The following is a 27,359-nucleotide window of genomic DNA, read 5'->3' on the forward strand; positions in this document are numbered from 1 at the left end:
AACCTTGTTTCTGATGATTCCCAACTGTGGAGCATGAATATTGCTAAAGGAGATTTCAGACACCAAAAATACACTAAGAATTTTGATATCCTGACTATTCCACATATGCATACCTTAAGCAGGTGACTACAAGCAATATGTGTTTGAGAAAGCATGTTGGTGGCCAGTCACAAGTACAAGTTTATGAAATTCCAGATTCTTTAACTAGTTAGAAAGACAGCAAGATAAAAGGAGTTAGATAACACACGACTTTATGTAATGTGTCCTTGAGTAAGCTGATTTGCACTGAATTTTAATAGAGCCCTGATTCATCAAATCTCAAACAGAATTAAGGTATGGACTGGATCCTAATAACATCATGCTTTATATCCATGAAAGATAAATTAAAGGATGCAAAACTGCTATTGACAAACATTGATTATATGTACTTTGATGGACTTTGAAGTTGTGCCAGATGCGTCTTGTCAGCCTCCGAAGTTTTCTTTTAAATCTCATTGCATAAGGCTTTTACTTTTTAATTATTTTTTCCCTCAGCCTCTTTGATCAAGAAAAAATGTAGATCATATTTGTGTGATGCTATTTCCTATGCATTTTATTTAGATATGCCCTTGTGCACAGCTCATGATATGTAAAAAAATGTTACATGGCACCTAGTGATCTTACCCTGTTATCCTGGGTGCTATTTAATACTTAATTGACCTTCTCAAGCAGCTGAGTGAAATCCTGCCATGTGCAGAGAGTCAGCACAATGGTCACAGTCCTTTATACCACATAAATCCACGCAATAAAATGCAAGACTCAAGGTTGCTGGTGTCTCTTTGTTGCCAGGAGGATTTTGACCAGTGAGAATGTCCAGCGGATCCATTTTTATTCTGGCCTCTGACAATGGGCAAAGTGGTCCTCATGTCAGACCCAATGGGAAGGCAAACCTCCCTGCAACTTCTTCTGGTTTTAGGAGATGGACTGAAGATTATACAAGAAGCTTAAACAAGTGAAAATCTTTCTTTCACTTTCCTATATATGGAAATATTTTGTCAGTGGGGAGATGCAAGAAACTGAAAAGAGGCTTTGGAACCATACTGATATTTCAAAGCTGTGAGCCCACATGCACACATTGCTTTCCTTGTCCATCAGGATGTGGCCACCGCCTTCTGGGCAAGGAAATGCATAAAGTATATTGCATTGCTGTGCATGGCAAAAGGCTTCAGGGGTGGGGCAGGACTTAGGTACAGGTGGATTTTTTGGGGGGAATTGGCTATTCCCTAGATCTCCAAGCCCATCCTAGTGATCATGTCTTGCACATCAGACATGAAGCATTTCTCTGTGACAATTTAGGTGTCTTCCAACAACAAACATGGAGGAAAAAAAGATAAGAACCATCAAAAGCTTTTGAATTGAGAATGAATAGATGAAAACAAAACTTGGAAGTACTGGATTAGGACTGTGATGGGCTGGGGGGTTTCTGCATCATTGTTGACACTGCCTTGAACAAATGATTTCTCTAAATACTCCTTCATTCCTACACAAAAATGTGGCTAGTATCTTCTCTACTTTCACTATATCCTGTCTGTTTAATTAACAAAATCTTATGGCTCACTATTTTTTTTATTTTTTTTTTTTTTGTGTATTAATGAGCAGCTCCAGGCAAAAGACATGCCCTGTCCTAGCTGTGATGTCTACTATAAAGGAAGGGAAAAAATAACCTAAAAGACTGTAGTCTCAAATGATTTATTTGGAATTACTCAGTAGAGTATTATACTCTATAATGCTTGAGCAGCTTTGGTTGCCAGAATAAACAGCAGGAACATTACTTCGTCCTTTTTTTCCCCCTAAAATGGGAATTTCCAGTGGAAAAATATTACTCTTGGATGTTTTTCTGCCACTGTACAGATCACTTGAATTCTGATCCTGGGAAGCATTTCAAACCCTTCCTGGCTGATAAGTCTTCTCTATCCACCAACACAAATGAATATTCTGTGCTGGATCAACCTCTATGTGTCTGGTGTATGTGGATTATTATGCTATTAGACACACTAACGGCACATCTAGTTATTAACACCAGAATAAACAAATCACCACAGATGTGAGAGAAGAGAGAAACTTCCAAAGATAAAAGCAAGATAAAAACATCTACTATGTGACTTTAACAAAAGCAGAAGTTCTAGAAGTACTTGCTGGCATCAGCCCACAGAAACACAAGCCAGGCCCTTCAAGGGTATGAATATTTTCTTCAGAGTCAACAGCAATGCCATGGAATATGCATGGAAGCTTTGACTTTGGTTTTTTACACTGCTACTATTTTGTGACTTTCTTTTATTAACCTAATAACTCAAAAGCCCTACATGTTTGTGCTTCCTCTTTAGTATTCCCTCCACTTCCATTAAATACAAACCCTTTTCAAACAGCAAATGAGAATGAGAAAGCAGTAGCCCTAATATTCCTCTTCATACAGAAGGGCTGGAGTTGAGAGAGAGTATGGGTGATTGACTTTTAATATAAAATATGGAAAGTGGAGGAGGGGTATTCTCTATGAGAAATTCATCTTGGTGCAGAAAGCCAGCGTGAGGTCTAGACATCCCTTAAATCAACATTTAAAGTGTTGTGGTTGCATTTTGCTTCGTAATTCTCTCTAGCAGCACATTCCCAGTGATGGTTTCAATTCTTGGGCTCAGATCAAAAGCACAGTTAAAAATTTCAAGATAATCAAACAAACAAAGAACAGAATGAGTGCAGACAGCAGAAAGTTCTGCTGGATGTGCAAGAGGGCTCATCCCTTGTCCATTCTGCTGTGACCCAGGAGTAACTCCTCAAAGGCTTTATGCAAGCTCAAAGCTGATGCAAAAAGCTGAGCTTGTTGGAGAAAGAGGCAATCCCACCCCAGGGATGCACACCAGGACCAACAACCTCTCTCTGACACTGATTTGGTATCAAACTCTTCCTCTGAACATGCACAAACACCACCTTGAAGAACAACCTGCCAGGGTGGAGCTTCGTCCATGTGCTCAGTCAAAGATTGACAGACACCTGGCTAAGAGATTTTCTATCCTCTCCTGGCCTCTTGGGTATTCTTTTAAATCTTTCCTAGAACAGCTCCAGATATTCTTGTTGGCTGTGCTGCTTTCTGAGCCCATTTCTGTGTCTTGGAGCTGCCTGCTAAAAGCATTAAAATTGTAAAGTGGCGGATGAAGGAAGACAGTTTTGCTTTCAAGCTGAAAAACATGCATCAAAGCCCCTGTAGTAAATTTACAGAGTATTAAAAACAAACAAAATCTGACCGTAGGGTAACATCATTTTAGGAAAGATGCGATGGCCTACCTCAAAGTCTGAATTTAATGTGCACAGCACTCACTTAACCTGCCTAGGCTACAAATCCCAAGGGCCAAATTCTGTCCAACCATCCTAAAAAAGAGATATTTTTAGACTGCAAAGGTAGAGCTAATATAGTCTCTCTGCTCCAGTTTTCAAACACCTCTTCCACCCCATTGGTCATTCTCCAGGCAGAGAAGAGAGCAGAACATTAATCTGAGGGAACTCGTACAAGCAAAGTTGTAATAAAATATGACCCTCACGCAATTTTTCATGCATTTAGAGGCAATTACAGATTAGGAAACACCTGAGTTTTAAAAAACTCCAAGGCATGCCTCCAACTTACATCATTAAATAATAATCACTGAAATTTTAAAATTATTTTTCTTCCCATTCGCTGTAGTGTTGTTACTTTAAAGAGGAGTCACACATTTTTCATTGAGTCATCATTTGTTTTCAGGAAAGGAATCCAACAGGCAATCATACAGTAATCCACATACTAAATATCTGTGAATTCTCTGGCAGAATAATTTAATATGCTGTTCAATGAATTGTCTGAATGACTGAAATAACAGAGACAAGTAACTTCAGGTGGAAAGATACACAAATGTCATGGGCACAACTATGCAGTTCCACCAGAGCCAAAGAATTTTCAGTAAGAACTATATAAGTATTTTTTTCCTAAAATGTTTAGATTTTCTTGTGCAGAACACTAAATAAGCACATAAGGCAGATTTCAAAATTTCATATATTGTCCAATGTTGTTCATATGTTGTAATGTATGGACAGAATTATTCCCAGTTGTATGTGGTGGTAGACCCTGCCTCAGCTTCTTGCTCTCCTTGTGGAGGAGATGACATGAGATGCCTTATGCCATGTTTATCTTGGCTTCACATTGAACTCAGCCTGCTGTGATAAGCAGAGCCAATTTTGTTGAGCATGAGGGTGTTGATTAATTTCAGGCTCAGCTTCCCCAGGTTACAATTCCTCTTTTTGTTCCCTCATCTCAGATCTATATTTTGACCTGGATTTTCTTTCTGAAAAGCTATTTTTTCGGTAGACATTGCTCCAGTATTCAAGCTCATTTTTAACAGTGTTGGAGTCAAACAAGGTTTTTTTTTCTGTTTAAGATTCTGAAACTTGTAACAGAAACAGCACAGCATGGTTTGCACTTTTCTCCATGTAGCAGTGGTAACCACAAGTAAAACTGCTCATGGTTTTTATCAGACTTTCTCAGAAAGTTGTCTCTTGAGCAGCAATGCTAAATGGGAGCACCAGATAATTAACTGCAGTGGTAATAGTTTGTAAGTTAGTCACTGGAATTGTGAGCAGATCCTAAGGGATTTTGTGTCCCGTTTTCACTTAATTCATCCTTACCTTACTCTGAAAGCATCAACCACCATTCTTCCCCTTAGTGTACTACATTCAGCACAGTTTTCCTGCTTCCCTCTGGTCCTCTTTAACCAGTCTTTTTTGATCAAGCAGTTACCAAATCTCTTTTTTCACCTTTTCCAATCTCCAATTTCTTTTCTCATTGCAGTCAAACCTTGCAGGGTTTAAAGATACACTGATGGAAGGTACGAAGAGCCAGATGCAGTGAAAGTGATGGAAGCAAGGTATTTGCAGCCCCATGGGTCTCTGTGCCCACAGCACCAGCACAATCTTCAAAGGGCCAGACTGGGGATGGACAGACCCAGCACCACGAAAAATCAGAGTCTGGGGCTCATAAAGGGAAATGCAGACAGTGTCCAGTGAGGCTTCTCTTGTTAACAACTGACAACTGTATCAGCTCACAGGAAAGCCACCATGGTTTTCTTGCTTCAGACTCCTAAGCCAAAAGCTGAGCATTTTTAAGGTTGAGAAATTTTTATATGAGCCTACCATGACAATGTTTCATGATAGCAGCTGTCAAGTTCCTCCTTTCCTAACCCTTGGCAGTAACATGAGCATCCTGGTTGACAATCTTCCTGTAATGCATCACAGTCTTCCAGGAAGAAGAAAACACTCAAGAGTCACTATGTTCCTATGAAATGCTTCACAAGTAGGATATCAGTAAATTCTTTTGACTATTGTTACAAAGAACTTTCTGATAAAATGTTGATATTTTGTGTGTAAAGCAGCACTTTTCATACAGTGGGTTTAGACAGGCCCCTAAACTTTCCCTGCAAATTTTGAATGTGGAGGTGCTGGTATGGGTGGCAGAATGTACCCGTGTTTACGTTAAAAGAAATTACAGATATGTTATAATAATTCCTAAGCCAGGCATTGAAAAACTGAATAATTTATTGTTAAAACTAATGCAACTGTGCTCCAAAGTGGAACTGATTCCTGAACAGCGTGATCTCAGCTCTTTAGTGACATGTTGAAGACAGCAAAACAATATGGTTACATTATTTTAAAGTCTGTGGTCTGTTATAACAGTACATGATTTTTAAAATCTGTATTTATTTGCCCTTTTCCCTTTACCAGGGTGCCTCCCTAGCACAAAGATTAGTCCTCTCTGACATCCTTACTTATGCACCTGAGTGAGATTCAAAAAACAGAAACAAACAACCCGCTTCAGGGAAGGATCTTTCATACCATGTACAGGATGCTTTGGAAAAGGAGGCTTCAGGCAGGAGAAGGAGTATTTTCCCTGGCCCCTGGAGCTGGTCCTGAACAGATGTTCCCAGGTGGGAGCTGCCTAAATCCTGACATTGCATCCAGCAAGGGGGTCTGACAGACAGACCCTGCACATAAATCCTGTTTGCTCTGGACATTCTTGGGTCCATTCTTCCAGCAAACTGCCTCATATACTGGGTGTTCAAGGAAATTCCAGAGGAAGCAAAAAGCATGTCTGAAGTTACCCTATCCCCTTCCTTCTCTGCCCTTCCCAAAAAAGATGTACCCCCTCCATAGCCTGTATTTCCAAACTTTTTTGCTCCTTTGAGTGATTTTCATGCTCTGAAACAGCATCATTGCATTTTGCTTAGTTAAGGCAAGACGGCTCTTGTCAGAAAAATGTTTGCTAGATTGAGTCTCATTTTGTAACATTTCCTCTCAAAGGATGATTCAATGATGCATCTTAGAATCAGATTCCAGAGAGGGAACTAAAAGAAACATCAATAAAAAAAGAAACTGTGAGGAAACTAAATATAGAACAGGCCAATATGAATTAAACAACATCCTAGAAATCTTCACACAATAATTGATTTGCTCATTTGTACTTCTTTCTATTCTTTAATCTTTCAGCAGGGCTTCAATCCTCCCCCCATTGCTTTTTTAATATTCTCTGTTCATCTGTTGTCTACAATATTGTTTCTGATCTCTCTCATCCCATCAATCATCTATAAAAAGAGACTAGTCCACACACTCTGGTCTCCAATCCTAATGACTGTAAAGAACTAATCACCTAAACTGAGTGATGTTCATTGTTGTAAGTGTCTCTTTGATTTATTAAACATCTCTGTATAAATTCCTGCATGTTTTGCAAGTTGTTGCCTAGAACCTGTATGAAGGCACTTTGAAATCCTAAAACTGTCTGCTTATGGGGTTTTTGGTTCACCTAATAAATGGATTCTAGTCATGAAAAATGAGCTTTTACTTAACTGAAAGGACCACTCAGTTCCAAATTCAGGTCAGAGCCTCAGTTTGAGCTTCCTGAATATACAGCAAACTTACAAAGGCGACTCATACACACTTTATATTAATTTGAAAACACTGTGTGCATTGCTTTGGGATGTCTGCCTGCTGCTGGAGAGCTATAGACACTATGGAAATACCCTTAATGATGGCATTTTCCATAGCTGTCACTTTCACATGCTGTTGCAAGCTCTTCAGTTGAGCAAGTGGACTTCCAATCTGATTAATTAAGGGTTAAGAAGTGAATATCTTCACAGCCTGTCCTTGCCAAGGCCATGTTTTCAGCAGGCATAGGGTGGGATTCCAGTGCTGGATCAGAGCCTTTTGGACCACACATCCATGGTGAGGTCACTCAATGCCCACCAAGGGACCTGGGTGTCACCAAGGTTGGGATTCTCAAAAGGATGCAAGATCCAGGTTTTGGGAACTGCCTCCCCATCTAACCTGGTCTCACTTGAAAGGAAAAGAGATACTAAGGACAGAGCAGAATTCAGCACGAGCAAGGCATGTCTGAAGATCGTGTGAGGCTTTTGAAAGGACCCAACATGAGGTTCTCATGAGCTAATTGCCAAAAATGGCAACTAGACAAAGCATTAAATGGACACAGCTGTTGGTAGAAGCACACTCAGCAGACAACACTCAAAACAGAGGACCAGTTTCACCAAAAAACCCTCTCTGTGATTTTCATGCTCTTTCACCAGCACCTTAGGGTGCAGGACTAGAAAGAAAAGGTATAAAGTGTTTGAATGAGGCCATTCTGGAAAGAATTCTTTGCCAATGAGAAATGCACTCCCCTTTCTCATGCTGGATTTGCACAGAATATCGAGTCTCTGCCAAAAATAAATGCAGACTTCTTAATGTTCACCCCAGTCTTTACAGCAGTCCCTGGCTAATGAACCAGCCACTGTTACAGGCGGGTGAGTTTCATGCATTGATTGCCTTAGTGCCTCATACTAAGTAAAAAGAACGTTAATAATCTTATTATTACAGAAACATCACGGAAACTCATAAATATAGATTCAACAGTTAACATCATAAATCTGCAAAACCCTTTTTTCAGCACAGTATGGGCAGAGTTATGCTGTCAGAAAAGTGGGGAAAAGTGTGTATAAATTATTCTATAGATTTGCCCACTTTTTATGTTTACAAAACGTGCACTAATACCTTGAAGATTTTGTGTCCTGTAACCATTAGCAAAACAGTCCCCTACAACCCTCTGGTAAGGGTGCATTGAGTGAGGCTGGTAAATCCTGGTTTGGTATATATAGCTCATATGGGTTTCCTTTTCACTGTCAGGCTAGCAGGTTGTGTGTTACTCTCAGAATGAGATTTTGTTTCCTTGCATTCCATTTAGCATTCCAAATTTTTTTCTGCCTATATCTCAGAATCTCAAGCAAACATCAGTGTTTTGTGATTGCAGTTGTCACCTAGAGTAGCCACAGAAAGCAATTAGCTTCCCCACAAGTGCCCAGTCTTGGAAAGGGCTGTGACATAAAAACACAGCAGAAGAGGGGTCTTTTCTCTCTATTTTTTAAAAAAGAAAATGAGACAATTATATTAGGGGAAAAAAAAAAAAAAAGCATTTTCTTTCCCCAAATAACTGAAAAACAAATAGAGATTTAGATTTTCTGTTCAAACAAATATTTAAAGACCTGATTAGTGAAGTTTATAATGTTCCCATTATCTGTAGTTTTAATATACATAGATATATATATATTTTGTCAGCGTCTTTATCACATGTGCTGATTTGGGCTAGATGATTTTCAAACTCTCAGGAAGAAGAAACTGATTTCTATTCTGAGAAGCTCCCACGCAGGGGATGGTCACACAAATGGACAGAGATTAGGGACAACTGAAAATTTCCACCTGTGTGAACTCCCTGCACCACAGAAAGCCTTTCAGGGAGAAGTGTTTTTAAAGAGCTTCAGAATCAAAGCATGGGCAGGGAAGGGGCTTTGCATCGTGAGGAAAAGATCACCAACAGGAGAGCTGAAAGCTCACAAAGAATTTAGCCCCCCAAGCAAGTTTAACCAAAATGTTTGCTTAGAGCCTTATCGCACCACTCTGCAGCTGGATCACCTAAACTAATATCATATCCTTAAAATATTTACTGATGATGGACTCTGTCTACAAATTTAGTAGCAGTGGTTTCACTGAGGAATGATCTGTGATTTTTATCTGCACAACAATACTGGCAATTTTAAATCTATTATCTCGCAACCTACCTCAATCTTAATTTTTTTTTTCTCTCTTGTCAAACAAACATTTCCCAAATCTCTGTGGGATAAATACAGTGATGATTTAATGCATTTTACAATCCACTGAGATTAAAATATGTCAGCTCACCTAGGAATGGATATTATTTATTTTACATCCCTGGTTTCGGAGAAAATCCTACATCTTGAAGAAAAAGAAACAAAGACCTTCTTTTTCTGATTTGTGTGTGCTCTATGGTTTTTTGTTTTTTTTTTTCTTCCCAGAAAGATGGTTGCTGCTTGAGAGGCACCAAGCAGTAAAGGAGGCTGAAAGCAGTTAGTCTTGGTGGAGGTGAACTGCACGGTTAGAGGGCAGAAAAGGAGGTCAGAGGTATATATGATCAATACAATATTGCACAGGAATTGCCACAGCGGACACCTCATGCCTACTTTGTGTGAGCACTTATAAATACCTGTCTGTATCACCAATCCCTGGCTCAGCTGAAAAAGGTTCTGTATCTTTGACGTGAGGCAAGAAGATCTCCATCCCCGCAGTTCTACTGAGATTACTCAGCTGTGAACAGATAACTCGATACAAAGAAGAGGAAGAAAAAGCAAGGAAAAAAGTAGAAGCAGACAATTTCATAGAGCCCAAACCAGACAAGACTCTCTCTGATGACCAAGGGAAAAGCTTTGATAAACGGTAGGGCAGCTCCTCAAATCCAGGTCTCTGAAAGTGGGGGTGGAACACTGCAGGAAATAATATGAGAGTCCCTGCTGTGGGAGTCAAGGGAGACAGGGAAAATAGTTCAGGTAATAAAAAAAATGTTAATATGACAAGAGTGGAATGCATCTGAGTATAATTCCAGACTTTTAAGTTCAGTTTTCAAATCTTGGAGAAAGAAAGAGGCAGCCTGCTGCCATCTCACTAGTTTGTCACATTGGGTTTAAGGTGTGGAATAAATCAAAACTTTTTTTTTTTTTTGGAACATGGTACAAAGAAATGCATTAATAATACATGAAAAAAAATGTTCATCACGTTGGTGTGCATCAGTGGAAACACTATTTTAAAGAAACTATGAGCAACACATGAAAAGATTTGACCTAGGTTTCACTTCTGATGTGCCCGGGTGGGGGCAAGGTGAGCATTTCTCTTACCTACTGATGTGTTACATCTGTGACTTCTTACTTGGGTAGAGAAGTTGGGTTCCCAAAGCACGGATGATATTTTTTTTTCCCCTACAAGCAAGCAAGGAAGTTTGAATCCTCTGAGCCACCCCCTCTAAGTGCATTCAGGAGGAACAGAGAAAGAAATAAAACAAAACCTCCCAGTTAGCTGGTAGCTGCCATGCCTTTTCTTCCTCTGCATACTGAATGTTTGAAAGTCTAAAGACTCTGATGTTTGCTGAGAGCAGCAGTGGTGTTTGTGCTCAGCTCGGCACTAGTGCAGACGTGGGACACGTGCACATGCTTACATCCTGTGCCTTTCTAAATGCTTGTGATTTCCTTCCCTTTAGCTTCCAGATACACACTCGAAAAAAAAACCCTAAAAGTATACAATTTCTATTTATGGAAGAGCATAGCTGCAATAAATATTTGTTTCTAAGCTAGCTGAATCTATCAGCAATCACAGTGTGGGAAAGATCAAAGGGAAGGCAAGATAAACACAAAAGTGTTATTTGTGATTTGGAATGTGGTAGCACCCAAATGCTCCACACAAAAATGGGGCCTTCTGCAGTCAGTGCTGTACAGGCAAATAGTGGAATTTTCTTGTCTTCTGAATCACTGGCAATCTCAAAAAGCAAATTTAACCCAAGGGGGATGGAAACAGATTATTTCTGTTAGAGACCAGAATGAGGTAATGCTCATTTTGGCAGGCCATCTCTGGTTAACTTGGTTTGCAAGAGCTGTGGGCACCCTCTCCCCAGCTGGTGACATGATGACAAGAGATTCCTGGGTTCCACCACCTCTGTGGGGCTCTCTGTCCAAGAGGGAACCCTTCGGAGGCCTTGTGCTTCAGGAATGCCAGAGCTTTGGTTCCACCAGCTCTTCCCTGTCCTCTCAGGGCTGGTCAAACACCGTCAGACCAGACAAGTTCCTGCACTTAGTGGCCACTTGGTGGCCAGAGAGAGTGAACAATGGATGTGACTGTGTTGCCCCACTGACCATCTTGCCCCACTCTCCCACCCTTGCTGGAGAACACCTCAGCTGTGCCTGGACAAGCACAGAGGGAAGGGGAGTGCTCTGCATCCTGCTCTGCATGTCCTGCCAGGTGGGGAAACCCATCTGACAGCCCTCACAGGGCTCTTTGGATGCATTTCATTCCTCTCTCCCAACACACAGGCACTCCACCACCCTCCTCGACCCAGATGTTCAGGTGAAGAGTATGAGAAAGGGGGAATTCACTGCTCCAGCAGACAGTCATTGCTCTCCTTATATATGCCTTCAGCCTGTTGTCACCATCTTCATTTGTAGTTTTGTGAACTACTTTTAACTTATTTAATAGACTCTCACAACAGGAAGAAAGGCCCTAAGGAAAGAGAATAAAAGTTGTTACTTTGCTAAGACCTTGCCTGGCAAATTTCAACTCAAAAACCCCAGAGAATGCAGAAGAGATTAATGAAAATGCTGAGAATCACCATAATAATTCCAACTACCAGCACCAGTGTCAGCAGGCTCAGCAGGGCCTGTCATTAGAAAGCCCCCTTTTAAATGGGTGTCCCTCCTATTAGTTAAATTATCTACACTGCAGCGAAGAATATTCCAAGGTGACAGAAATCGGAACAGTACAGGCTGCTAAAAATGAAAATCAGATAATTGCTCATAAATTACTTCTGGGGTCTTTCAAGATCTTTCGGTCTTGCTGACTGAAAGGCAAGTCATTTGGAATGCAATAATTAAAATAAAAGCTGCAACATACAGAAAATGTGGTTGGAAGGAAGATATTAAGAGACGTATTGTACCTGCATAAATTATCGTCTGGTTTTTATAGCACCCTGAATTCACTCTTATTTTCCTTAAAAAGAAAGTGGAGATGAGAATCTTGACATGGAGAGCATCTCTGGCTCTGGTCCCCAGTCTCTTCCCTGGATCTTCACACATATTCCAGCCAGGGGTAAAAAGGGTCTGGATATTATTGTCCTTTCTCACACTTTTCCCCCAGTGCTGTCCCTGTGTAATGCTCAGTGACATCCCCCCCTGACACTGGGGACCAGATCTTCAAGGGTGGCCCAGGTCTCCTCAGATCCCCTCGTGACTTCAGCCCTTTCAGAGAACAGGGACTGCCCCGCTCACATGAATTGAAGGCAAAACTCCAAATTTCCTCCTTTGGGATGGGACCTCAAGACTTAACCAGGAAATATTTTAAACAGGCAGCCTTTTCTCCTAATTTGCCACATCTGAGGGCAAAATTAATGCCACTTGGTGCTCAGCAGAGCCATCTCTGTATTAGTTTATTTCAGTAGTTTTAGATGAAAGTTGCTGAGAGACCGAAGGGGTGCTCTGATGAGCTGAAGGTCAAGACATCGTCACCTCTTCAGCTGTATTCTCTCTTCTTTTTCTGATCATCCCACACAGCTACCAACTGCTTGGAAGAGGATAGGCAAGCCACTCCAGAAAATGTCTGTTAAAAATCCATTTGACACTCATTTACTGCTGACCACGTTTGGTCTAGAAACATTAAGAAATTATTTCACCCCTCTTGGCATTTATTGGCCTACATGGAGATATTTTTTCAGACTTTACTTGTTGGTTTTGGTTTTTTTTTTAAACCAGACTGTATTTTGTTAGTTGCCCAGAGGATTTCATGCATGGGCTACTCTATAAAGAAGACTTATTATTCCCCAGTGACAAATGCAGTTTCTTTCTCAGAAGTTCCATAATAGCTCATGTGGGATAAACAGGAGTTTTCTGATAGAGTTAAGTTTCACAATTAAACTGGAGATACTTCCTGCTATGAGGGATAGATAACCAGTTTTTAAATCACCCTTTAATTGCTGAAGACAGCAAATCTTGTGCCCATGGGTTACAGCTGGGTGGTGAGAACAGGATGACATCAGTCACCAACTGTGATCCCCTGTGGTTCCCCAGAGAAAAAAATTTGGTTCCCCCAATCCGATTTATAGCTTGGAGGAGGCAGGGGAAGCTGTAAAATCTACCAGGCTGGCACTGTTATTCTGATCTCAGTAAGGCCAAGGAGTGTACAAGCAGCTGAAATTCCCTGTGGTGTTCAAGACGAGGCAGGAGACATTCTGCAGGACAGCCACTGCAGCATGGACAACACCGTCTGTTTCTGGGAAGGAAAATACAGGATTTTTATCTTCAGGGCTCTTTGTCTGCACTTTTTGCGAAAAATAAATTAACCCCATGTACGTAGAACAAATGTACATATATTACAGGGCTCCTTTCATGAATAAAGGATGCCAGGTCACCTAACCTCCATCCAAATGTGTGGCACAGGAAGGGAGAGAGGAGAAGTGAAGGTAATTTGATGTTACAGCAGGGAGGAGACAGAGATTTATGCATAGCTGAATCATCCAACAACCCGACCTGTCAGAAAATAGCAAATGTCACACAAATCCACGTGATTTTCACCAGTCTGTCCCCTGCTAGGGCTCTAGCACTGCTGGAATATTCTCTAGCTGGATCTCAGGGACATTTTGCAGTGGAGGCATTGCCTCTTAGCACAGCCTCTTCCAGCATTGATCTTGCTGCAAGGCTGGACCTCAGCACAAAGGAAAGGAAAGGGATGATTTTTCCAGTCATGACATCACTTCCCCACAAATAATGCCTTTCTCCAGTCCCATCACCTAAGCCACCCTTAACACCTGGTGGTTTAATACATGTTCAGAATTTCCAATCTAGTGAGTTTTTACCATTCTTTCTGCTTTTTAGGCTCAGGAAATACGTTGTGTAAGATTCAGGGCATGCAGGTGGGAGTGTTCCTGCAGCCTGACCTTTCTATAATCTGTAATTCTCAGTGGCCATGGTTTCACCTTTATCTGGAAACTTTTAGGAAAAAATCTCTTTTGGAAAAATGAGAAAAAGGCTGATTAAATAACTGCCTATCATCTTCTGGGATGGTTATCCCTCAGTGAATGCCTGAAATCAGCAGTCAAGAACAAATAAAGAGCTCACACTCCTATTTTATGACTAGATCTCAGCATTACACTGAAATGAAGCCAGTTATCATGAGTGGCACCTGGGCCATTTGGAGTTGGGCACAAAAGGCACCATGGATCTGGTGCTCAGAGGCACCATTGAGATGTGTGTCTGCAACATGTGGGATCCTCTCAGTCGTGTTCAGGGGTCAGAGTTCTCACGTTGAGGGGCCAGGGCTCCCAGCTGAATGCACTGAGATGGGCTGTGTGTTGGAGGTAAGAAGTATGTGTGTGCAGCCCAGAGGAGATCAGATTTACGTGTAGGCAGGGGAACTTTGAAGTTTCCTTGTGTGGGCATCCACTAGAGAGCAGATGGAGATCAGGCTGCAGAATTGGTATTTTATAGGTCTCGGTTCCTGCATTGGCAGTTTCACCTGCTCCTCTTATATTTCCCTCCCCCTTTACTACTCTGCTTCTATAAACTTACTGTTGAAAAATATTTACATGAGAAATGTTCTAAAGGGAGAGAGGTTAGCAAAACTGTCAACTGGGCAAAAAATATTAAGCAAACCTTTTCCAGTCTCCATGAAGTAATAGATTTCTAATGCTGCTTACTCAGAACTTCTAGCAGGCTGCTGTACTCACAGGAGGGTGCTTTCTTTGCTTATTTTATGCATCAGTTTCATGAGAATATTTGTTTGCTTCTGTGAGTGAAAAACATGTATTTTCTGATGGAGATTGCTTACCTCAAGGAAAAACTAAATGTAGATCTTCAGCCTTGAGAACATTAACTTTTTGTGCAATTTAGCTAGCAAACCACAAAATCATAGAATCATAAATACCATGATAGAAGGGGACATTAAGGACCTGGTCCAACCTTGGCTGGCAAAAGCACATTCTACACAACGTTCCCCAGCACTCTTTCCAACTGAATCTTAAAGTGCCCCAGCACTGGAGAATGCAAATGTGAAACCATACCTACTCCTGAGGAATTTCTTCAAGCTGGAGCAGATACATCCTCAAAAAAGACTGTAAAAATGTGTTGACATTGAGTATGAACTCAAATCTTGATACCTGAACATGTATTAGACCAGATCTGAGCACTCCATTCACGTGTCCATTTTTCATGGTAGACCTTTACATTGTTCTCTCTCTCCTTGGCCATAATTTTTTTCCTCCACCAAAAGCAGGATCCCTGCCTTTTCAGATAAGCATCCAGCCACCTAAACCTCTGCATTTGAGACAGAAGTACTGTCTGTCCCAGTAAAACTGGGACTGCTTTGACACCTCTCCTAAAAGGTGTTTCTATGTTTTTTTTTTGATCTACACTGCCCCTGCCTAACTGATCAGGGCTCATCCCTGCCCCTGAACGAACTGGACCATATTTTTGGTGAAGAAACAGGGAAGATAGAGGAATGAGCACCCTGCTGTGCTGGCTGACAGAGGACAGAAGGAATAGAGGGAAAAGGGAGGGAGTCAAGCTGCCAAATGCAGCTGCAGCGTGTGACATTGGGACAGACAGCACAGAGGGGACAAGTACACGTGGGTGGAGCAAATTATGCAGTTTGTTTACTCTGCAGTGATGAAAGAGAAAGGTCAGTTTCTATACACCCCAGCTTATAGGCTGGCATATATGATTCATATATATGTATTTAAAGTCTTCTATATCTCTCTGGCTCAGGCTGCCACTCATTTCTAGTCTTCTAACAAGCAGGCTTTTGAACAGCATTCACGCTCACTTTTTAAGTTTCGAAAGAAGCATCTCTGGCTGTAGAGGCTGCTGCTAATGAGAGATGAGGCAGAGTGAGGAGACAGCACTACTCCAGGTCGTCTCTGTGTTGTGCCATCCTGTGCTGTGTGAGCAGATGATAGCAATGCTCTCCATCGTTCTGGCTGCACCATGTGGGTCAGAGTCTGTGTTAGCACACAAGTAACCATTAACCTGGCCTTTGCAACCAGCTTCCAAAAACATCTCTGAGCATTCACCTTTTGTTCTGACTATAACAGTTGCATTCAAGAAAATGTCAGTGAGAAACAAGATAGGGTTCACTAGAACAGGAGTCACAGAAAAGCAAAACCACGGCAATACAGAATTCACCCCAGTCCAGGCAAATAAAGAAACTCCCTCTCACTGCTTTGTCTGCGCAAAGGGAGCTGCACTTCAACTCCCAGTCACAGCAAGGGGCTGCAGCCACAAAGTCCCTCAGGTCCTCTCACCACTGGGCACACACCTGACATCTGTGTGGCAGGAACTGCAGGTTTCTCGGGTCTGCAGTGGGAACACCTACTGAAATGGGTCCTCAACATCCCTTGGTCCTTTGGGATTTTAGTCGCAAAGACGAGTAACTCCTCTCCACACATCTTTAGACTTGATGCTAGAGGTACTTGAAACACTGAAGATTGAAAAGAAGGTATCCTAGTTTGTACTGAAAGGTACCATGTAATGATTCACAAAGTAGAAGATTGAGAACTGCCAGTGCACGCTTTTATATTAATAATGTAGCAGAGCTGCCTGACCAGATGTGTTGGATGGTCCCAGTAGAAGTTTTACTTGCTCCTGTGACCCGATCTGCATTCCTTGCCCTTTTCAAAGACCAGACACTTTTCTTTTGAACATGGCTGATAAAGTTGGGAAAGCGGGCAGAAGTAGCAGCTACCTCCATGAGCTGCCTCAGTTCCACCGATACATAATCTCCAACCAGCAAGAACCCCACAGAAATACAGAGAGTCACCGTGCCTCTTCTCCTCCTTTTTTTTGCAAAAACATCTTTATAAGATATTCTCCACACTTGGAATATCAGTTTAGTATCAGCAGAAGATAAAAACAGTGATTCAACAACAACTTGATGGGAGACTTCCACACCTTTGGAGGGCATCAGAGGAAAAACTCTACCCATACCTAGTATGGCTTTAATTTGCTGTTCTTGAAAATAAAAAGTGATATCTATATAGTCTCACAGAGACACAAAAAAATAGAAGAAGGAAATATGACCCTTTCTCAGTTTTGTTTTTTTTTTTTTTTTAACCTACAAGTGCTCTCCACCAGCTGTCTCTTTCTCAGCGTGAGGCTTCAGGGGCTGGGCAGAGCACCACTTGGTGAAATGGATATACTAAACATTGAGCAAAACCCTTTCTCATTTACAGCTCTCCTACCTTCAGCAGAATTACATCAGGGAACTGCTCCATCTGTGGCACAGAGCTGTGCAATTCATACACCCTCCTCTGCCTTAAAATTCCCAAGCTGCACTGTACGAGCAAAGAAGCAATAAAAGACATGGTGCACAGACAAGGCTTGCAGTCTGCACTCAAGCTCTGATGCTGTAAAAAATGCCTAGCTGAAACAAAGATCTAAGTCCCACATCATTTATTTAACTTTCAAACATCATATCCTAGGTTTTACAGTGATGGGCACTACAGAAAACACAATGAGAAATAGATGGGTAATTACGGTGGTGGTTTTGACTTTTACCATCATCTAAAACTGTAGTAAAGTCAGAAGACACAGGTTTATGCTTCTTGAGATACGTGTTTAAATCGAGTTTGTGTCATAAGTGATCTGAATGTAATGGTCACAGCTTGACTCCTAACCAGTCTTAGATAAGTGACTGAGATTCAGAATTAGGCACAATTTTCTGTATCAGAGCACGTGCACTGCATGGTTTGGTACAAATCACTGTGACTGGCAGCACACTCGGGACTAGGGGAGAACAAGAAACTTAATTTCTGACAGAAAGTTGTGATGTGTGTGGGATGCTCCCCGGGCAGCTTCCCACCGCCTGGCTGCCCCTGAGCCTGCAGCCCCCACGCTGCAGTTTGGGGGAGGCACCGCTCGCTTTGGGAGGAGAGCAAGGGGCAGAAAGAAGCAGCTGGCGGGAAAAGGAAAAGATGTTATGAGAACAAAACAGACATGAAAGATGTTTTAAATGGCACGTATGTATAGATCACAGGGGAACTTTGAAATGCTCGATTAAGTATTGAAGTAGCCATCACACAGTCCATAACCCCTGCCTGTTACAGAAGCCCCATGCAGGCAGGTACCGCTCGGGCTGCAGCATCCTTTGATGCGCAGCTACACGACAGGAGCGTGAGTGGCGGCTCGGCGAGGGGCCGGACCCCGCGACCCGGCCTCAGCTCTGAGCATTCCCCCCTCCGGCCCCGCCGAGAGCCCTGAGTGTGTCACCCGGGCCACACAGCGCGGCAGCGGGGTGACGGCTGCCGGTGCCACCCCGCGGGGACGCTCCAAGGCGGCGGTGTCCCCCAGGGCTGTGGGGAGGACGCAGTAAAAGGCGCGGGGGGCTGCCAGGGGTTCGGAGGAGCATCCCTGGGTGGCGGTGTCCCCGCCTGTCCCCCGTGTCCCCGCGGCGCGGGAGCCACGAGAGGGCACTGAAACACAACCGGAGCGACGGAGCGCCGCGGCTCCCGCGCCGAACGGGGGCTTATTCCCTCTCCTTATAGCTTTAGATAAAATTCCAGAACAAAGGATCAACACAAGGATATGCTCATCGCGGAGCGTTCCCGCTGCCCCTTTTACCGGGTCTGAAACAAAACCGGGCCGGGTAAACACCCGCCGATGGAACGCTTTGTGCGCCGGGAACTCGGGATGATGAAACGAGACTTCGCCGCCGCAGCTGTTTTGTCAGGCTAAAATAATAATTGCATCGAAATTCATTTTTAATTAAACTGTTTGGTGTGCTCGGGGAATCTACATTGACGCGTATGGAGTGCCCATCATTGCTGTATCGGTGGGCTTTATCTGCACAATCAGTTAAGCTTAGTATATTTTAATTGAAATTCTTTCAGTCTTTCAGCTGTTACTTCCCCCTTCAGATTATCATTCATATTATAGCTGCATTTCATGCTTATCCTATCCTGAGTGATTAAAAGAATTATTCTGCCATTATATTTAATTCTTCCCTCATTTTCACAATCACTTTTTATTGTAAACTCTTGCAGTTATGAGGGAATTTGGTGCAAATCAGTTCACACCTTTTTGTTAGCTATAAACCAGAGGTAAGAAACCCCAGCACTAAAAACGTGCAGAGGTGAGTGACTGTCATTCTTTATAACTGAAAATATGACACTAAGATAATATGAAATAGTTTTAAATGTAACTGGAATATGCAAGATGTAAGCACTGAAACAACTTTAGCAAAATATACCCCTAAATTTTTCATCAAGAAAAATTTCCACCAGGAGATAACCAAAAATCAAAAAAAGAATGAAAAGAGAGTCTGTTACTGTTCTATTTTTGCACAACACATTTTATTTTACTTCATGTAAATTAAGTTTCTTTTTAAATTTTTGTTGAGAATTCTTTGCTCATCTTACTGTGAGAGAAAAAAGGAAAAGAAAACTAGGAGATTTACAGATACAAGAATCCTGTATGAAATAAAAATGTTAAAATTGAAATTCTTCAAGGCAAATCAAGAGAGATCTTGATTTGCATTTCTCCAATAAATCCAAACACTAACTTAGTTAAAAAATAATTTCTGCAGATAGTTGTATCAATTAATGCTCTCTTAGGATTGCATTTTTCACCAAACCCCCCGAAAATGTGGTTTTTTAATCTCCATTTGGTATTTTTTGTCTCTCACCTCAGCAGTAAGGCACTATGTTCAGTTTAAGTCTTGGTGCTAAAGCTGCGACCCTGAACAGCCTGCATTCCCAACCTCTGCTAGAAACAAAGGAGACAGGAGGTACAGGGAAGCCCAGAGAACGGAATAGCATTGGAGTTTGATTTTACTTCAGTGGGAAGCATGACATAAGTGAGAAGAATTAGTGAGAGCACAGTTTTGGAGGACAGCAGTCCACCTTCAGTGCTGACAAGGAAGAGGACTTAACCTAATAGTTTGTTCCCACACCTCACGGCCACGAGCCTCAGTAACATCCACCACATTCCGCCTGAACCAGGCATTTATTTCAGTTTCTGAGAGCTAAATTCTTACCAGTCATAGCAGCATCATTCTGGCACTCAGTGTGGACTTGCACCGTCCATCAGGAGCTGCAAGGGCCCTGGCAGGGGAGCTGTGCTGAGTAACCTGTGGTCACCTGCTCGACAGGATTACAGGGAACTTTGCCATTTATATGTCAACATTTAGACCTCAGGAGCTTTTATCTAAATCCAGATCATTTGTGTGAGTCTGTTTATGCCAGTATGGTAAGGGGGAAAAAAACTTTCTCCGAGGATATGTATTGCCTGGTGATGGTTTCCTCAGAAAAAAACAGGTTTTCCTCTCTTGTGCTAAATTTCAGAAAGCTTGTACCTAGGGGCACCTTCTCGTGGCTTATACATAGGCTCTGGCAAATTTTCTATTGTGCTTCGAAACAGCTGATTTGCATCCACAATGTGTCTCAAAATATAGAAGAAATACTTAAACAGAAAAATCCTTGAATACATCATAGCAGTATATATTCTGTATGATTGTATTATATATCTGTATGTGTATGCAAGCTTGGGAATTCTGCACACTGCAGAGCGGGAACAACACACCGGGAATGCGCCCCAGTTTTGTTGAGTAAATTCCTGGTTGTACTGACTAAGGGGAGTACAAGACTTGTCTGGCTCCTGGGCAGATGACTGGTCTGTGTTTTCCAGCTTTGAATCTCCTGTGGCCCATAAAGTCTGTGCAAACATTTCCTATTGTTCCGTGCAGCATCTCGCCATGCAGGGAGAGCGGATCTGAGCCCTCCCCTCCCACCGGACTGCCCAGCCAGGCAAACCTGGCACCCTACCTGCCCTCTCTTCTCCTCCTGCAGTACTGGGACACACACGGAGCAATCTCCTGCCCCCCGTGAGCAAATGCCAGCCCAACAGTGCTCCAGACACACTCCTTCGGGGAGGGGGGCAGAAAAATATCTTTTCAAATTCGCCAGGAAAATTCGACTTTCTCCCCCCTCGTTCTCTTTTCCCCCCCACTCTTTTAAATGTCAGACTCCTACACAGTTTCTTTGAAAGTTCGAACAGTTAGATCAGTCTGGAAGCAAAACAAACCACAACACATTTCACCTTTTGGGGAGCTTTCCAGGAGACAACATGCATTTCAGAGCAGTGACGATTCAGTGTTTAGCTCTCTGGGGTTGGGGTGTAGACCTAAAAATCCAAAACATTTTTGTGTACATCTGCGTTGAATCAGGGTTTATTTCTAATTGATGTGGCTGAATTTTTAATATTAAATTATTTTCTAAAGTGATCACTTGTATTTAGGGACATGAGATGGAAATGTAGCCCTTCTCTAACATTGTTCACTCCACTTACAATCCAAGCTGACTGGGTTGGAAGGTTTCTGATTTTTCCTTCAGCTGTGTTTTTCCTGAGGTACAGCCCGTGACAACAGAGCATAGGCTCTTTGACCTAGTCGTGGTACTTTCTTTCACTGCACATGAAAGAATGAGCAACACTGGGAGATGCTCAGCCTGCTGCTCTTTCCCTTGTCCTGGTGCTTGATGAGAAGTTCATCTCCTCTCCCTCTCCTGCTTGTGGGAGGCTCTGTGCTGGAGCATCTCAGGCTGATGGGATATGAGGCACAGCTGAAATAGGCTTCCCAGGCAATAAAGTGCTATGGGAGATACTGGTCTGATTTTGAACCCTGAGCCTTGAAGGGGAGTTTCCTCTGCCCTATCTTGCCCTGAGAACTTAGCCAGAACAATGAGATCACCACATAAGTATTGGCAAAAGTAGTGGATGCAGTGCAGTCACCCCCAGTACAATTTGTGGGGGGTCCATAAGCAGCCAAACACACCCAAACACGGGGCATAAATAAAGGGAGACAGAGGAGAGAAACAGGTTTGAGCCTTTACTGCACCTGATAACAAGAGTAGCTTGTGTTTCCTTGTCCTCCATTCCCCAGAGCAGCATCAGTCTGGAGCTGGACTAGCAGTTAGTGGTCTACCAAAATCACCTCTGGTGAGCACTGGCTTTGTGTGTGTGTCATCACCCCAGCAGCACCAGCCAGGAGGGTCCCTGACATTTTGGGATGCACAGATGGATGCTGTTGTGCTAAGGGAAGAGACCTAATGAGCAGCAGTGGATCTGAAGGGCCCAGATAATGATGCATGGCTGAGGCAGACAAGGCTGCTGGCTTGCAGATCATACAGGCTGTGGGAAGAGCACAGCATGATGCTCCAAGCACAGTTTTCTAACTGCTAAATCTGGGTTAGCCTGTTTATACCATATCCAGAAACCAGCAGGATACTGTCCAGGCAGCAGGCAGGGCAGCAGGCTCACACAGTCCACCCCAGGAAAGAGAGAGGACAGCAGCTGTGTGTGCAGGGGAGTGCATAGGGCAGAACAAGGTCCTGCCTCCCAAGACAGGGGAAACCACTCACTTCATAACTGAAGAGGGCTCGACAGTGGTTTGGATTTCCCAGGACTTGTCACTGACCGATGTGACTCCCATTCCCCTGGATCAGGGCTGCCACAGGAGCTGGCAGCCCAGCTTTGTGGGGGACCAGGAGCACCACTGCCCTTCTGCGGGACCTTCCCAGCCAGGGTGGCTGTAGCTGGACTTTATGACACATTTTTTAAACGTGCTGTGCCGAGGTGAATTTTGCTCGTACCAAGTTTCAACAACTCAGTTTATAGTTGGGCAGCTGAGGGCATAGGTGGGGGCTGGCAGGAGAGAGGCAGCATGCTTGAGAGGAAAGCTGCCTTCTGACAGCACCATTCGGATAGCCTGGGATGGTGGGAGATGCGTGACAGGGACCTAAATCCCATCTGCACAACACTGGTGATCACGATATACCACAAACCATCTCTGGCAGCTCTGTTTGCCTGGAGATGGCAGCTGAGTCCACCTCCACAGTATTTTCAGACTGTTTCATGTCTGCTGTTTGTATGTGCTGAGGTAATGAAGAATTTTAATTTTATTTTATTTTATTTTATTTTATTTATTTATTTTTTTTTTTTAGGAATGCATCAGAAACCTCAACAACCTAAAAAATATTGTGATTTCTCCATCTGGGGCCACTGGATTTACCCACCCCACCTCAAACTTTATTCCCCATCATCATCTGCCAGGCAAGGACACCTTTTTTGTAGCCCCCAAGGCTAATTCTGTGACAAGCTTAACATGTTGCCTTCACTCCTACTTCTCCAACCAGAATCCCCTCAGCTCTGAATTACAGAGATGACAGAAGCACTAAAAGGAAGGTTCCTTCCATAACAGCTGTGACTTCAGAATAAGTGTTCTCTTCTCAATATTAGCAACACAGAAAGACTCTTGTTACCAAGCTCAACTCTGTGTACAGTCTGTGTATAACCTTTTAAACAGCTTTTGCTGTAAAACACAAGTCTGTGTTTGCTGTAACAGGAGCGTTTCATTCCTCACAGTAGAATAAAAGAGTTTGCTGAAAGAGAAAGGGCATTGCAAGTCCCTGCTTTGTGTTCTGAATTCTTTTCCAGCATCTTCCTTTTAATACATCGCAAAAGGGGGGAGAGAAGAAAAAAAACCACATTAAAAAAAAAAGTGTTTTAGAGTGTTTTCCCAAGAAATATCACACACTGAATTGAAACACCTTATCTACAAGGAGGTCCTGGTGGCAAGTGTAGAAGCAACACAGGAAAAAAATCAATACAGCCTGCAGAGATTAAAAACATACTGGAAAAACATAAGGAAAATGTAACAATTAATGCCAGTTGTACATATAATACGTGAAAACAAAGCGGAGAGGCATTAGTCTCTACACACAGATCTATTGGATAGGTAATGCTTTCATCTCAACTTGAAAATGGAAGCTTTATTAGACTGCTTCCCATCAGGAGGCATCATACCAAGAGCAGTGTAAGGCTCTAACTAGCTGAAAGCCTCTTCCCCCCACACCCTCCATCCCAATCACTTTGCATGCCCGTGAAATTCAAATGGCTCAACCTCAGGCTGAGGTGGTGTCAAACCAGGGTTCAGATTTACCAGCCTGCATGGAACCACCCACTCCCCCTCCAGTGGAAAACATGAAGCAGCTGACCAAGATGCCTTGCAATAGATGGGAGGTTTTTGTCTGCAATTTAAAAAGCCTCTCCATGATGTTGGAGCTAGAGGTTGTCTTATCATTACATTGTATTGTGCTGTAGCAGCTATTAATATATGCCTGACTTGAATAAAATGTTCTACACAAGTTTCAGCTGTGGGAGGAGGGTTTGTAAATTAGTGTTCTCAAGCACAAAAATGAGGAAGATATTTAAGGTGTGGCTCAGCTGAATGATTCCTCAAAACTCCCTCCAGCAGCTTTTCATTCATACAATAATTAGACCAAATTTTATCATTTAACCCAGTATCTCGAGTGCAAACCCCAAGAAAAGGCATTAAACAGCTCTTTCTCCCAATGCTAAAATACACTTTGAAGTCCAAGTAGAATATTTGCATCCTCAGTTTTCCGGATCAGGAACAATAGAGAGGAACATCCCCCTTCTCACAACACTTACCATAACACAAATTTCAATAAATCTACACTAGACTCACAGTAGGATTATAGATAAGGGTAAGCATCAGATAGGTGACAATACTGGAAAAATACCACTTAACCCTTCCTTCTGCTGCCTTCACATAAGAATAAATCAAGGTTTATAAGTTTACTTTTAAATCCCAGAAACCATAAGTAAACTTATGGTTTACTCATCCCCTTTCTGACACCAGTGAATAGAGAGGTAGGTACAGGGTCACACAAGTGTTGGTGGGCTGGACCTGGTGCTACTTCAAGGCAGCAAAAGAGCCAAGATGACTAAACCATCTGAGAATCTTCCCAGTGAAGGAACTTTAAGGACTATGAGGCCAAAAACCTCCAGGCCTCTAGCTGATGTTTTGCACAATTTGCATCCAAATACTCCCACCGTACTCTCAGCATCACACAGAGGTCAGCAACGTAGCAGCATTTTAATGGAAGTCTGTGCTAGCCAGACACAAACAGGGTCAGGCAAAGAGAGGGATTTCATGGAGTTGGGAGCTCTGTTTCACACAGATTTCACGAATGGCCCTCAGAGCTAAGCTTGCTTTTTGTGGCAGGGGCACCTCCTGCTTTGGCCAGGCTCCCATTTTAGCATCATATAAATCCAAACGGATAAAAAACATACTTGGGCACTGGTGTTCCCACTACAGACAGGCTGCTTGCCAGCATGGATAAACAAAAGTACTTTTCATTTATTAGTTACTAGTTTTCATTCAAACTCCCAGAGTGCCGATTCTTTTACTTTGGACCACATCCCATGCTTCCACTGAAGCCAGCTAAAGATTCTCCACATTGAGAGCAGATTCATTTGGAACCCATTTGAAAGGCTCAGCTCTGCCATTCTCACACAAGAAGGTGTAAAGCAACTTCAACAGGTAACTCCTGAGCATGACTTTTCAAAAGCCAAATCCTCAAGGTTTTAATGAACCTTGGATAAGACCGATAGCTTTTTTTCAGTAATGCTGCCCACTCTCAGCAATAAGTAATAAACATTCCCAACATCCCATGAGGCAAGAAGTCAGAGCTGGGCCTACTTTAAGACATATAAACTGCAGAAAAGCTATTAAGGCTTCATAGCAAGCCAATGATCCAACCAATTCTTGGAGTGCAGAAAGTCCTGGCTTTTAACGCACATATGAACCTGTTAGTGCTAAGGTTCAACCTTTTCCTGTCAGTCGTCTTGAGTGTTTACTAAATCCAGATGGCCTGAGGAAATAAATGAGATTAAAAAGAGTCTGTTTCATTCTCACACTTCCCAAAGCCCTCTGCAAAAGTATTGTGTTACTACAGATAATACGTGTACATGCAGGCAATGGTGCAACTATTACAGATGTGCTGGGGACTTCTTCTACCTTGTCTCTGCAGAGCTTAAAAGCCTTTAACACTTCCGCACCCACAGAGAAAAGGAATATGACATTCTATTTTTGTTCCTATTGACAAATGCTGCTTATTCTCTGGATTTCCAGAAAAATTGTGAAGCGTTTTCACTGGCCTCTCCAGAAGTCCTTGGTGACATTTCCAAAATGAGGAGGATGGGGGATCCTAACCTCTTTGGGAGATACAGGGCTCTGTAAGTGATGGAGGGGTGACAGATGGAAGCACTTGGGCTCTGAGAATCCTCACCCACATTGGAGGCAAGAACCCCATGGGTTTGGCTAGTCTAGAACTATAGAAAAAGGCAGAGAGGGCAAAATATTTCACACGTGAATGACTGTTATGAAAGAGGAACGAGTTACAAACCTCTGTGTTCCACAGAGACGTAAAGATATGTTGAGTCTGGGCCACCAGCCCCCTGGAACAGCAGGAAGCTGTAGTGTGCCTTTGATGGACCTGTTATAGAAGATATCAGAAAGGATTTAGGGGTTACTCAGTCCCATCTGAGTGAGCAAAAAGAATTAAACAGGCTCCTGAGATTGCACCACAGAGGATGTACAGGGATGAAATGAGCCCAGCTGCCCTTTTCATGGGGTGCAGCAAGGGAAGTGAGGGTCTTTGCAGCCCCAGTCTGTAAACCAACACCTGGCCATGATCCACACTGGCCCACGGGAGAATGGAATTCAGATGTATGTACTTCAGCAGAAGGATTGAGCACTGCTGAGCTTCAGGATACAGCAGAATGGGATGCATAAACACCAGGAAGGCACCCAGGGTGCTGGAAGAGTGAGGAAGAGGATGCATTCAACTTATTTTATCTCCCACATGATGTTTGCGGGCATGGACTGGACAAGGCCACCTTTGTATGAAACATTATCGAGATTTTGAATTTTCACTTTTAATAGCTACTCTTTACTAGTACGTCCTTCTAAGATCTCCTTACCTATGACTCTCATCCTTCTTCATTTTAATCTGATGAAACGTTTCCCTTTGTGTAAGAAAAAGGCATCAGGTGGAGAGTTTCGTATAGGATGAGAGGAGGGAATCGTGCTTGGGGTAAGGGGTTGTGGCTTGGGGAAGCCCAGATCACTGCTACCAGAGACTGGGATGGGTCTCCTGCTTGCTCCCCACTTCAGCTCTCTGCCTGCAAGTCAAAGATAACAGAGTTCTTTTCTTTCAGCCATTTGTCTGGGAAGATTTGGGGTTACTGCACATCCAGCAAGAGGTGGCCCAGGCCTCAGCGGAGATGCCGGCACTTCACCATTGTACAAACAATAGCACCTCTGAGAAGCAAGCCCTTGCTTTGTATATTTACTTCGTTTCTTGT

Source organism: Sylvia atricapilla, chromosome 8, assembly GCF_009819655.1.
Source record: "Sylvia atricapilla isolate bSylAtr1 chromosome 8, bSylAtr1.pri, whole genome shotgun sequence".
Taxonomy (NCBI): Eukaryota; Metazoa; Chordata; class Aves; order Passeriformes; family Sylviidae; genus Sylvia; species Sylvia atricapilla.